The following is a 14,028-nucleotide window of genomic DNA, read 5'->3' on the forward strand; positions in this document are numbered from 1 at the left end:
GACACACTGAGTAGGAAGGAGGTGTGTACAACAGGAAAGGCTGGACTTAGGTTTCTCTACCAAAGAAGTTGGGCAATGGGAATAGTGATTTTAAAGGAGGCTAGAGGAGACCAAGAAATAGCATGGGTCAGCAAGAACAAGAATTGGTTTGCTGTGGACTACTGAGATTCTGGAGCCAGTAAGCTTCCAGGCTAGCCTGCCCATCATAGAGCTGTAAAATGGAGATCAAGAGTTGATATTTTATTTATGAACAGTTCAATGGCTCAGGCCAGCTCTGTGGGCAGGAGGGACATTAAAGGCTTACTTTCAGACTGTGGAGGTTCGTCCCAGAATCCCTGTGCTGAATAAGGATTGTCTTTCTAGTACCTTCTGTTCCTGGAAGAGAGAAATGGTCCAGACAATACCAACAATAAACACCCAAAGACCTTTGCATGACAACCCTCAATCCTCTACTTCAAGGACCCTGTGTCAGGTGTGTATCTCTGGGCTTTTGTACCTAATTGTAAAGATTAGTTATATTTGTATTATGGAATTTGGGTAGTTGTTTAATCTTTTGCTTATACTTTTCACCCTAAATTTTATCTTAATGTTATCATTTATAAAAGATATTTGACAATAAAATTTATATAGAAACTTATTTATGAATGCGGTCAGTTCCTAGAGTAATGCTTATAAGTAAAAAAAAAAAAAAAATCACACATAATAGATTTCTGATCTCTCAATTGTTAGTTTTTTTTTCCATTTTTTATTAGGTATTTAGCTCATTTACGTTTCCAATGCTATACCAAAAGTCCCCCATACCCACCCACCGCCACTCCCCTACCCACTCACTCCCCCTTTTTGGCCCTGGCGTTCCCCTGTACTGGGGCATATAAAGTTTGCGTGTCCAATGGGCCTCTCTTTCCAGTGATGGCCGACTAGGCCATCTTTTGATACATATGCAGCTAGAGTCAAGAGCTCCGGGGTACTGGTTAATTCATAATGTTGTTCCACCTATAGGGTTGCAGATCCCTTTAGCTCCTTGGGTACTTTCTCTAGCTCCTCCATTGGGAGCCCTGTGATCCATCCATTAGCCAACTGTGAGCATCCACATCTGTGTTTGCTAGGCCCCGGCATAGTCTCACAAGAGACAGCTACATCTGGGTCCTTTCGATAAAATCTTGCTAGTGTATGCAATGGTGTCAGCATTTGGATGCTGATTATGGGGTGGATCCCTGGATATGGCAGTCTCTACATGGTCCATCCTTTCATCTCAACTCCAAACTTTGTCTCTGTAACTCCTTCCAAGGGTGTTTTGTTCCCACTTCTAAGGAGGGGCATAGTGTTCACACTTCAGTCTTCATTTTTCTTGAGTTTCATGTGTTTAGGAAAATGTATCTTATATCTTGGGTATCCTAGGTTTTGGGCTAATATCCACTTATCAGTAAGTACATATTGTGTGAGTTCCTTTGTGAATGTGTTACCTCACTCAGGATGATGCCCTCCAGGTCCATCCATTTGGCTAGGAATTTCATAAATTCATTCTTTTTAATAGCTGAGTAGTACTCCATTGTGTAAATGTACCACATTTTCTGTATCCATTCCTCTGTTGAGGGGCATCTGGGTTCTTTCCAGCTTCTGGCTATTATAAATAAGGCTGCTATGAACATAGTGGAGGATGTGTCCTTTTTACCAGTTGGGGCATCTTCTGGATATATGCCCAGGAGAGGTATTGCTGGATCCTCCAGTAGTACTATGTCCAATTTTCTGAGGAACCACCAGACTGATTTCCAGAGTGGTTGTACAAGCCTGCAATCCCACCAACAATGGAGGAGTGTTCCTCTTTCTCCACATCCACGCCAGCATCTGCTGTCACCTGAATTTTTGATCTTAGCCATTCTGACTGGTGTGAGGTGGAATCTCAGGGTTGTTTTGAGTTGCATTTCCCTGATGATTAAGGATGTTGAACATTTTTTTCAGGTGCTTCTCTGCCATTCGGTATTCCTCAGGTGAGAATTCTTTGTTTACCTCTGAGCCCCATTTTTTAATGGGGTTATTTGATTTTCTGGAGTCCACCTTCTTGAGTTCTTTATACATATTGGATATTAGTCCCCTATCTGATTTAGGATTGGTAAAGATCCTTTCCCAATCGGTTGGTGACCTTTTTGTCTTATTGACAGTGTCTTTTGCCTTACAGAAGCATTGTAATTTTATGAGGTCTCATTTTTTGATTCTCAATCTTAGAGCACAAGCCATTGCTGTTCTATTCAGGAACTTTTCCCCTGTGCCCATATCTTTGAGGCTTTTCCCCACTTTCTCCTCTATAAGTTTCAGTGTCTCTGGTTTGATGTGGAGTTCCTTGATCCACTTAGACTTGATCTTAATACAAGGAGATAGGAATGGATCAATTCGCATTCTTCTACATGATAACTGCCAGTTGTTGCCAGCACCATTTGTTGAAAATGCTGTCTTTTTTCCACTGCATGGTTTTATCTTCCTTGTCAAAGATCAAGTGACCATAGGTGTGTGGGTTCATCTCTGGGTCTTCAATTCTGTTCCATTGGTCTACTTGTCTGTCCCTACATCAGCACCATGCAGTTTTTTATCACAATTGCTCTGTAGTACAGCTTTAGGTCAGGCATGGTGATTCCACCAGAATTTCTTTTATCATTAAGAAGAGTTTTTGCTATTCTAGGTTTTTTGTTACTCCAGATGAATTTGCAAATTGCCCTTTCCAATTCATTGAAGAATTGAGTTGGAATTTTGATGGGGATTGCATTGAATCTGTAGATTGCTTTTGGCAAGATAGCCATTTTTACTATATTGATCCTGCCAATCCATGAGCATGGGAGATCTTTCCATCTTCTGAGATCTTCTTTAATTTCTTTCTTCAGAGACTTGAAGTTCTTATCATACAGATCTTTCACTTCCTTAGTTAGAGTCACGCCAAGGTATTTTATATTAATTTTGATTATTGTGAAGGGTGTTGTTTCCCTAATTTCTTTCGCAGCCTATTTATTCTTTGTGTAGAGAAAGGCCATTGACTTGTTTGAGTTAATTTTATATCCAGCTACTTGACCGAAGCTGTTTATCAGGTTTAGGAGTTGTCTGGTGGAATCTTTAGGGTCACTCATATATACTATCATATCATCTGCAAAAAGTGACATTTTTGACTTCTTCCTTTCCAATTTGTATCCAGTTGATCTCCTTTTGTTGTCAAATTGCTCTGGCTAGGACTTCAAATACTATGTTGAATAGTTAGGAGGAAAGTGGACTAGTCCCTGATTTTAGTGGGATTAGTCCAACTTCTCATGATTTACTTTGATGTTGGCTACTTGTTTTCTGTAGATTGCTTTTATCATGTTTAAGTATGGGCCTTGAATTCCTGATCTTTCCAAGACTTTTATCATGAATGGGTGCTGGATTTTGTCAAATGCTTTCTGCGAATCTAACAAGATGATCATGTGGTTTTTGTCTTTGAGTTTCTTTATATGCTGGATTACTTTGATGGATTTCCGTATATTGAACCATCCCTGCATCCCTGGGATGAAACCTACTTGGTCAGGATTGATGATTGTTTTGATGTGTTCTTGGATTCGGTTAGCGAGAACTTTATTGAGGATTTTTACATCAATATTCATAAGAAAAATTGGTCTGAAGTTCTCTATCTTTGTTGGGTCTTTTTGTGGTTTAGGTATCAGAGTAATTGTGGCTTCATAGAATGAGTTGGGTAGAGTACCTTCTTCTATTTTGTGGAATAGTTTGGGAAGAACTGGGATTAGATCTTCTTTGATGGTATGATAGAACTCTGCACTAAACCCATCTGGTCTTGGGCTTTTTTTGGTTGGGAGACTATTAATTACTGCTTCTATTTCTTTAGGGGGATATAGGACTATTTAGATCATAAACCTGATCTTGATTTAACTTTGGTACCTGGTATCTGTCTAGAAACTTGTCCATTTCATCCAGGTTTTCCAGTTTTGTTGAGTATAGCTTTTTGTAGAAGGATCTGATGGTGTTTTGGATTTCTTCAGGATCTGTTGTCATGTCTCCCTTTTCATTTCTGATTTTGTTAATTAGGATGCTGTCCTTGTGCCCTCTAGTGAGTCTGGCTAAGGGTTTATCAATCTTGTTGATTTTCTCAGAGAACCAGCTCTTCATTTGGTTGATTCTTTGAATAATTCTTCTTGTTTCTACTTGGTTGATTTCGCCCCTGAGTTTGACTATTTCCTGCAGTCTACTCCTCTTGAGTGAATTTGCTTCCTTTTGTTCTAGAACTTTTAGGTGTTTTGTCAAGCTGCTAGTGTGTGCTCTCTCTAGCCTCTATTTGGAGGCACTGAGAGCTATGAGTTTTTTTCTTAGGAATGCTTTCATTGTGTCCCATAAGTTTGGGTATGTTGTGGCTTCATTTTCATTAAACTCTAAAGTCTTTAATTTCTTTCTTTATTCCTTCCTTGACAAAGGTATCATTTGTTCAGTTTCCATGTGAATGTTGTTTTTCTATTATTTATGTTGTTGTTGAAGATCAGCCTTAGTCCATGGTGATCTGATAGGATGCATGGGACAATTTCAATATTTTTTATCTGTTGAGGCCTGCTCTGTGACCAATTATATGGTCAATTTTGGAGAAGGTATCATGATGTGTTCATAAGAAGGTATATCCTTTTGTTTTAGGACAAAATGTTCTGTAGATATCTGTTAAGTCCATTTGTTTCATAACTTCTGTTAGTTTCACTGTGTCCCTGTTTAGTTTCTGTTTCCATGATCTGTCCATTGATGAAAGTGGTGTGTTGAAGTCTCCCACTATTATTGTGTGAGGTGCAATGTGTGCTTTGAGCTTTACTAAAGTTTCTTTAATGAATGTGGCTGCCCTTGCATTTGGAGCATAGATATTCAGAATTGAGAGTTCCTCTTGGAAGATTTTACCTCTGATGAGTATGAAGTGCCCCTCCTTGTCTTTTTTGATAACTTTGTGTTGGAAGTCGATTTTATTCAATATTAGAATGGCTACTACAACTTGTTTCTTCAGACTGTTTGCTTGGAAAATTGTTTTCCAGCCCTTCACTCTGAGGTAGTATCTATATTTTCCCCTGAGATGGGCTTCCTGTAAGCAGCAAAATGTTGGGTCCTGTTTGTGTAGCCAGTCTGTTAGTCTATGTCTTTTTATTGGGGAATTGAGTTCATTGACTTTAAGAGATATTAAGGAAAAGTTATTGTTGCTTCCTATTATTTTTGTTGTTAGAGTTGGCATTCTGTTCTTGTAGCTGTCTTTTTTTATGTTTGTTGAAGGATTACTTTCTTGCTTTTTCTAGGGCATAGTTTCCATCCTTGTATTGGTTTTTTTCTGTTATTATCCTTTGAAGGGCTTTGTTCATGGAAAGATAATGTGTGAATTTGGTTTTGTTGTGGAATACTTTGGTTTCTCCAGCTATGGTAATTGAAAGTTTGGCTAGGTATAGTTGCCTGGGCTGGCATTTGTGTTCTCTTAGTGTCTGTATAACATCTGTCCAGTATCTTCTGGCTTTCATAGTCTCTGGTGAAAAGCCTGGTGTAATTCTGATAGGCCTGCCTTTATATGTTACTTTACCTTTTCCCTTTACTTCTTTTAATATTCTATCTTTATTTAGTGCATTTGTTGTTCTAATTATTATGTGTCAGGAGGAATTTCTTTTCTGGTCCAGTCTACTTGGAGTTCTGTAGGCTTCTTGTATGTTCATGGGCATCTCTTTCTTTAGGTTTGGGAAGTTTACTTCTATAATTTTTTGGAAGATATTTGCTGGCCCTTTAAGTTGAAAAGCTGCATTCTCATCTACTCCTATTATCCATAGGTTTGGTCTTCTCATTGTGTCCTGGATTTCCTGGATGTTTTGAGTTAGGATCTTTTTGCATTTTGCATTTTCTTTGATTGTTGTGCTGATGTTGTCTATGGAATCTTCTGCACCTGAGATTCTCTCTTCCACCTCTTGTATTCTGTTCCTGATGCTCACATCTATGGTTCCAGATTTCTTTCCTAGGGTTTCTATCTCCAGCGTTGCCTCACTTTGTATTTTCTTTATTGTGTTTACTTCCCTTTTTAGGTCTAGTATGGTTTTGTTCAATTCCATCACCTGTTTGGTTGTGTTTTCCTATTTTTCTTTAAGGAATTGTAACTCTTTAGCAGTGTTCTCCTGTATTTCTTTAAGCGAGTTATGAAAGTCCTTCTTGATGTCCTCTACCATCATCACGAGATATGCTTTTAAATCCGGGTCTAGCTTTTCGGGTGTTTTGGGGTGCCCAGGACTGGCTGAGTTGGGAGTGCTGGGTTCTGATGATGGTGAGTGATCTTGGTTTCTGTTAATAAGATTCTTAGGTTTGCCTTTCACCATCTGGTAACTCTGGAGTTAGTTTTATAGTTGTCTCTGGTTAAAGCTTGTTCGTCTCATGATTCTGTTAGCCTCTACCAGCAGACCTGGGAGACTAGCTCTCTCCTGAGTTTCTGTTTTCAGAACACTCTCTGCAGGCAAGCTCTCCTCTTGTAGGGGAGGTGCACAGATATCTGGCATTTGGACCTGGCTCCTGGCAAAAGATGAAGTCCTGAAACAGGGCCTGTACCAAAAGCTGCTAGCTTTTGTAGTCCACACTCTCACCTGCGCATACTAATCTCGGAGGGATCCTGGAACCAAGATGGCTCCCCCAGGTGATCTTGCAAAGCTCTCCCGGGTGGGGCGAACCTCTCCTCTGGCAGGGAAGGTGCCTGGATGCCTGGAGCCCGAAATGGGGTCTGTCTCAGAAGCTGTGTCACTTCTGCCTGTCCCAGAAACTGTTAGCTTCTGTAGTCCACACTCTCACCTGTGCAGACTAGCCTCGGAGGGATCTGGGAACCACGATGGCTCTCCCAGGTGCTCTGGCAAAGCCCTCCTGGGTGGGCAGACATGTCTCCTCTCGAGTTTTGTTTCTTTAGGCATTCAGTTTTCTGACAAGTGAGCTAGAACTAATTGAAGTTTAGTTTTAGGCTTTGTTAAGACCAAAGTCACCCTGCCCTAGCAAAGGCATTACTTTTCTGGAGTCTAACCTGAACCCAGAGAGCATAGAGCAAGGTCCTCTGTCCAGAAGACTGGCATACCAGGATCTCATTATGTAACAGCACATACACATGCCTGTTAACAGAACTGACCAAGTGGTGCAGCATGTATCCAAAGACATGCCTGCTCACAGAGCTGACCAGAATCATGTGCTTTGCTTACTTTTGATGAAGGTCAAGGGAACCCACACGCTTACTGTACAAGGTCACTCTCCTATCCTAACTCATAGGTGCCTATTACATCTGCCATTGGAAACCATGAGCTATTTCCTTCATCTGGATTTTCTCTCTTGTGGTCTCAGTTTTCAGACATGTGGTTTGAAAGAGCCATAAAGCAAAAGTCACACTGTAGCATTTGTCTTCCCTCCTCTCCTTCCTGGAGGATCCCAATGTCCTCCACTATGCAACTGTGCCTTTAAATATTTCTGTGGAGGTTTGCAGCCTGCTTTCTTCTTTCCTCCATTACAGATGCAATTAGATGCAATTGCAGGGAGTGATTGAGATATATGTCAGTGGATGAGAATATTTGCTATACAGGTATCCAGTCCAAGTTGGGAATCATAAGCAGGTAAAAAGTGAGAATGGCTGCACATGGCTGTTGTTCCAGCTCTGAAACTCCAAGTCAGAAACAGGAAAATCACTGAGATTTGCTGACTACCTTCTTAGCTCCAAGTGCCTGAGAGACTCTGCCTTAAGGGAATAAGACAGACAATGATACAGCAAGACACACAATGTCACCCTGTGGCCTCTTTATGTGCAAAGGTACACACACACACACACACACACACACAAACACGGATGGACGCACCCATGCATGCACATACCACACAGACAAACATGCACAGACACTTATGTGATGCTGTGACTGAAGCATAAATAATCTGACCACTGACCAACCTTATTTTCATCTGCAAAGTACCTTATATCTATAGGAAGCTTTGTGAAATGCTGAAGAAAATTTTAGACTTCTTTTAAAGTTAATGTTTAAAATTAATATCTACAGTAATGACGTTTTTATATATGCCTTGTTCTTTTTTAACTCTTCTCTCATATATTACATCCTAACTTCAGTTTCCCCTCCCCCACTTCCTCCTGTCTCTCCCTCCACCTCCCCTCTCCCCTAGATCCACCTTCTCTTAGTTATGGTTTTACTGCTGTGAACAGACACCATGAACAATGCAAGTTTTATTTTATTTTTTTTTCAATGCAAGTTTTATAAAGGACAATATTTAATTGAGGCTGGCTTACAAGTTCAGAGGTTCAGTCCATTATCATCAAGGCAGGACCATGGCAGTATCCAGATGGGCATGGTGCAGGAGGAGATGAGAGTTCTACATCTTCATCTAAAGGCTGCTAGCAGAATACTGACTTCCAGGTAGCTAGGATGAGGGTCTTAAAGTCCACACGCACAGTGACACACCTACTCCAACAGAGGCACACCTTCTAATAGTGCCACTCCATGGACCAAGCATATACAAACCATCACATTCCACTCCCTGGCTATCATATGGCTTTGTCAAACATATGAGTCTATGGGAGCCATACTTAAACATAGTGTAATGCAAAATACATTTAGTCCAACTTCAAAGGTCCTCATAGTTTGTAGCAGTCTCCACAATATTAAAAGTACAAAGTTTGAAGTCTCTTCTGAGATTGATCCAATCACTTAAATGTAATCCCCAAAGCAACACAGGAAGCCAGCTGGGCAAACTCCAAACTCTGCATCTCCATGTCTGATTTCCAGGAGGTCTTCAGATCTCCAACTTCTTTTTCATCTTCGTTGGCTTCGACAAAGTAATTTCTCCTGGGCTGTTTTTACTTCCTGCTTTCCTCAGCAGATAGCGCATGACTCTGGAATCACAAACATCTTGGGGTCTTCAAGGCAGCTTCAATGTTACAGCTTTTTGTTCCAGAGTCTATAATCCACACACGAGCCTCTGGGCTCCTCCAAAGGACTGGTGTCACTTATCCAGCTCTGCCTTCTGTAGCACTGTATGTTCAGGTTGATCTACTCCATTGCTGCTGTTCTTGGTGGTTATCCCATGGTGCTGGCATCTCCAATACACCGGGGTAGTCCACTGTAACTAGGGTTCACCAATAGGCTCTCATAGGCTCTCTTCATGGTGCACAGTCTCAAATCCTTTGCATGACTCCTTTAGTCTGGGGCCATCAACTGCAACTGAGGCTGCACCTTCTCCAATGGCCTTCCATGACCTCTCACTCTGCCAAGCCTCAGCTGCTCTTCATGACCCCTTCATGCCTTCAAAACCAGTACCACAGAAACTCTTACACATTACCAAGTCCGGTGGCAGGACAAGGTACAACCTTGGCTATCTCTGGAACACAGCTTCTTTGTGCTACCAGAAGAAGACTTCATGTCAGTGATACTGATCTTCTTCTTCTTCTTCTTTTCTTGCCTGAGTTTATTTGTAAAATCAGCATAGGACACTGGTCACCTGCAAATTGTGTGTGGGTAGGTGTGTCACAGCTGTCCATCTCTCTTCACACTGGCAGGAGCCTTTTCTATGGGGTCTTTACAGGGACCTGGGCTGGAGGTGAAGCCTGGGCCTTAGCTGGAGCTTTGGCCCCTGCCTTGGTTTGAACCTTAGGCTTCAGTTGGCAGAGCCTTTGACCCTTGGCCATGTAGCTTCATATCTGCTTTCCAAGCTTGAGATAAGTGATGAAAGCCAGACATCGAGTTTGAGGCTGGGGCCCTCTGGCATCTTGGACTTGATGGCCTGAAGCTTCACCAGGGCCTTGATGGCCTCTGCGAGTACACTCACTGCCTTTGCCTTGTTGGCCTGCATCTTCTTCAGGCCTTTCTTGTTGTGCTTCTTGGCAAAGAGCATGTCCCTAAGGGACTTGGGGTCAACCCCCTTAAGAGATTCGTATCTTTGTGACCAGGGTTTCTTGATGACATTTCTGTGCCATTTGTGGAACGGGTTGTGTGTGGTGTGGTTCTTGGACTTGGCCATGTCTGCACGGTAACCTGCAGCTCCCCGGATTCCTTAATCATGCTTTCTTAGCTCCAGCTCACCAGCATCAATTGTCCTAATAGTCCCTTCTATTCTGGCCTCTAAAGCCAGAGCCATGTGGCCAAAGCTGCTGAGTTTTGCTGCTTGCTGAGGCTTGTTCTATTACATTATCACCAGCTTTCTGTTTTCCAACTCCTTCATTGTGTAAGCCTGGCTGTCCTGGAACTTGTTCTGTAGACTGACTTTGAACTCAGAGATTTGCATGCCTGTCTCCTAAGCACTGGGTTTAAAGTTGCTGGCCACCAAGCCTATAGTTAAGCTTTTCTTCACCTAGAACTTGTTGTATGCTGGCCTTGAACTCAGAGATTTTGTCTTTGCCTCCTGCAATTAAAGGCTTGTACTACCATGCCTGAACCTAAACTTAGCTGGGTGGGATGTTGCTTCAAGGTCACTACACCCTTAATTCAATCCTTGAATACAGGATTCAACTCCATTTCACTCCCCATTGCCCTTTTAATACCATATATTTTATATTTTTCCTTTCTAAGCTTGCTTCAATTGTTCAAAATGCTCTTCATGAGACTTAACCAGAGAACAGTCTCTGCTGGGCTTTTTTGAGATTTATTTCGTCAGTATAATTAATATAAATCTCTTTACCTTAGCCTCAGCTAGACTCTTCATACAAGGGCAAAGATCAGCCACATTCTTCACTCCCTGGGCCCAGCATATATGAACCATTACACACATCCCTATCTAACTCCCCTTAGAAAAGAGCAGGCCTCCCAGAGACATCAACCACATACTGCATAACAAGCTAAAATAAGATCAGGCACACACCATCATATCAAGGATGGGCAAGGCAACCAAGTAGAAGGAAAATGGTTGTATAAGTAGGCAACCAAGTCAGGGACAGTCCTGCTTCCACTGCCAGGATCCCCATAAGAGCACTAAGCTTTTCAGCCCTGGCATGTAGAGGACCTAGGTCAGATTCCTTGGGCCTCCCTTTTTCTTACAGATTTGTCTCCTACAGTCCCTTCCCTTCCCCCCCCCCCCCCTCTCCCGTCCCTCTTGCCAGTCTCTGCTCTCTCCGAATATGCCTATTTTCACATTGATGTCACATATCTTTCATCACTCATCGTACAGGTTTTGTAAAGCTCGGTTCCATATATGAGGTTAAAGATAGTATTTATCTCCTATTCCAAGAGCCATGGTAATCTCCAGTGCTATCTACAGTCTTTCAAATGTCATAATTTCAGTTCCCTGAGATTAATTCCACTTTTACTATAATTTCTTTGAGCATCTATCTATTGATGGACTTCCAAGATGGTTACATTTCTTAGTTATTATGGCTAGTGCAGCAATACACATGAATGTGAAAGTAGCTCTAGAGCATATTGACTCCTGGAGGACTATAACCCCAGGAATGGGAGAGCTCAGTTATATGGTTGTATATTGACTTAGGGTCCTTCGTCATGTGACCATTGCCCAGTCAGAATAACTCGCACCATGAAAACAAATGCCTATGAATGCTAAGGAGATGTAGGAAAGAGCAGTCCTTATAGCTTGGCTGGTGGGAATATAAAATTGTGCAGCCACTATGGAAATCAGCATGGAGGTTGTTCAAGCAAGAGAAAGTGTACTCCCACCACCAACAAAGGACAGTTCCCACCTCTGTAAGTGTCTTATGGATATTTAGCTTGGAGACGATCTTTGATGGAAAATGGGTAGCACTTTTTTATTAGTCTCCTTGTTTCCTTCCTATTTTCGCTCTGTGTGATATGAACATCTAGTTAAAGAGTTACACAGAAATGGGAAGGGAACTGGGCTTACTATTGGAGAAATCTAAGTTCAAGTCCTAACTGGCCTCAACACCTCCACATATAAGACAGGAAAAAAAAAACACCCTTCAGAGTTGTAGTAAGACACATAATGTTTTCCAGACTTGCTACTTTCCATCAGTATATTAATGCTGGATAGGAAAATTTAGCTTTGGTAGCATTTCTTCATAACTCTCGGGAGTGTTCCTCTTTCTGTCTATAAGACAGCTATTAGAATCAGAGAGTGTATGGAGTGCTTCACTCTGACAGAGCAACCAAGTCCAAAACTGTTATTTGGAGGAAAGTGAGTGCCACTTAAGTATGGCTGTTAACAACTGTTCTTTCAGAAGATGTTTACATTTCTTTCTATTTAAGGAAAACTTCAATCATAAAACTTGAATCTTTATGAGTAATATAGAAAGAGGGCTATGTTGAAAGAATTAGCACATTTGAGTGTTGTATCTACAGTATTGCTAACAGTTTTATAATCAAGGCTTATAATTTATATAGAACAATGGACTGTTTTAAGCATGAGTAGCATTGCTACAGATGAACATCTATGTGCACAGTGAGGATGCTAGTCTATGTTCATGGTGGGGATGCTAGATTTATGCTTTGTCTGAGCTCTGGTGTGCACCAAGTGCTGCTGCTCTGTGAGCACTTTCAGGAGGGATGACTCTTTCCTTCCTCTACAGACAGACTCTAATGAATGAGACATCCTTCTGCCTTCTGTCCATGTTCCTTTCAAACTATAAAACTAAGAGAAATACATAGTGCTAAAGAGTCATAATCCTAGTGAATTACTATTCTAACTTTAATCTCACAAACTTTCATTATTTTATCAAGTTTGATTTTTTAATTATGCAATTGCTTTACATACTTGTTTTTTAACATCAAAGTGATAGGTTTCATAATCAAATTATCCTACATACTTGCTTTTAAAATATCCATACTAATATTCAAGTCCTTTTTATTCTAACAAGAAGTTAAACAACATATTAAGAGTCTTTAAAAAAAAATGACAGGACTGGGGTAAACCTCAGTGGTAAAGTACAGGCCTAGCGTGTACAGGCCCTGGGTTTGACCCCAGCGCTGCAAAAAAAAAAAAAAAAAAAAAAAAAGAAACAAAATAAAAACATTATAAACACATATAAAAACAGATATCTGGATACTTATTTAAATTCTTTAAAACACAGAAGAAAATAATAATATATAGTACTTTCTACATCCATTTCTGTTTATATTGTCAGGAAGAATATTTGTTTTATTAATATAAATATTTGAATATACATCCCTTTAGCCATACATATGAGTGCTGCCTCTGAAAATATTTCATATTTAATGTTTTTCCTGAGACTCCCCAAATTCAGTGCATTATAATTAAATGCACACCATTTGACTTAGCTTGCCCCTGGGTCTTTTCTACTTTAAATAATTAAATTACTTTACCTACTTGAAAAATGTACCTGTTTCTTGAGTTTTTCCATTAGAAGTGCATTGTGAGGTGACTGTGTGTTTAGGCATCCTGTTTTGATTCCCTAGTATCCAATATACCTTCATAGACAGCTGGTCAAAGGTTTGTGTGGCCTTTTGCAGTGTCACCCTAACAAATGTAGGGAAAATGGTCACGTTTATGTTCTTGTTCCAGCAGCCAGGACTCATGGCTGACCTCCAAGGCGTCATCCAAGGACCTGGAGAGTCTGGTCACTTGTGAAGTTTTATGACTGGAAACTCACCCTTGCAGTCAAAATGCCCTGCACTGAATATTTCCTTACTTTTAGGAAGGATCAAGATTAGGTAAAGGACTACATTCTTAGCAGATTCTATAGCTCTTTCTTGCCATCAGTGTGTTTGCAAGTGGACCATTGCTTCAGATCATGGGCAAAGAGCAGCCTAAAGGTTCCCTTTAATTTATGAGAGACAAAGTATTTTGTCAAAAATTAGTTACTAAAACAATAAACAAAAGGAAAGAAAATTAGTCACTTCTACTCTATGTAAAACATTGTAAGGCATAGAATCATTTTAAAAGTAAATATTTGTCCTGCAACCTGTGCTTAAAACTGTTGAATTTTTGCAAAGCTATTTGAATTCACAGCCAGAGTGGGGCTGAGGCAAGAGTGTTGTTTCCCTACTTAATCTTTTATAATCCTTGAGATTCTATAGAGGCATAATTGGAAGTCCTTGCAAAAGATGGATC

General features: G+C 40.6%; 1 protein-coding gene across 12 annotated transcripts in view; it reads left to right on the forward strand.

Annotated features, from left to right (window-relative positions):
• Positions 1 to 14,028, forward strand: part of Thrb (thyroid hormone receptor beta) — a 380,873-nt gene that overhangs the window by 101,884 nt on the left and 264,961 nt on the right. For 2 of the 12 annotated variants that reach the window (XM_030247720.1, XM_011244737.2), the window contains exon 2: positions 364 to 472. The exons of the other annotated variants lie outside the window; for them this stretch is intronic. The gene's annotated coding sequence lies outside the window, so the exon portion shown is untranslated. The remainder of the gene's footprint in view (positions 1 to 363; positions 473 to 14,028) is intronic. 12 annotated transcript variants of the gene reach the window in all.

This window comes from Mus musculus, chromosome 14, assembly GCF_000001635.26.
Source record: "Mus musculus strain C57BL/6J chromosome 14, GRCm38.p6 C57BL/6J".
Lineage (NCBI taxonomy): Eukaryota > Metazoa > Chordata > Mammalia > Rodentia > Muridae > Mus > Mus musculus.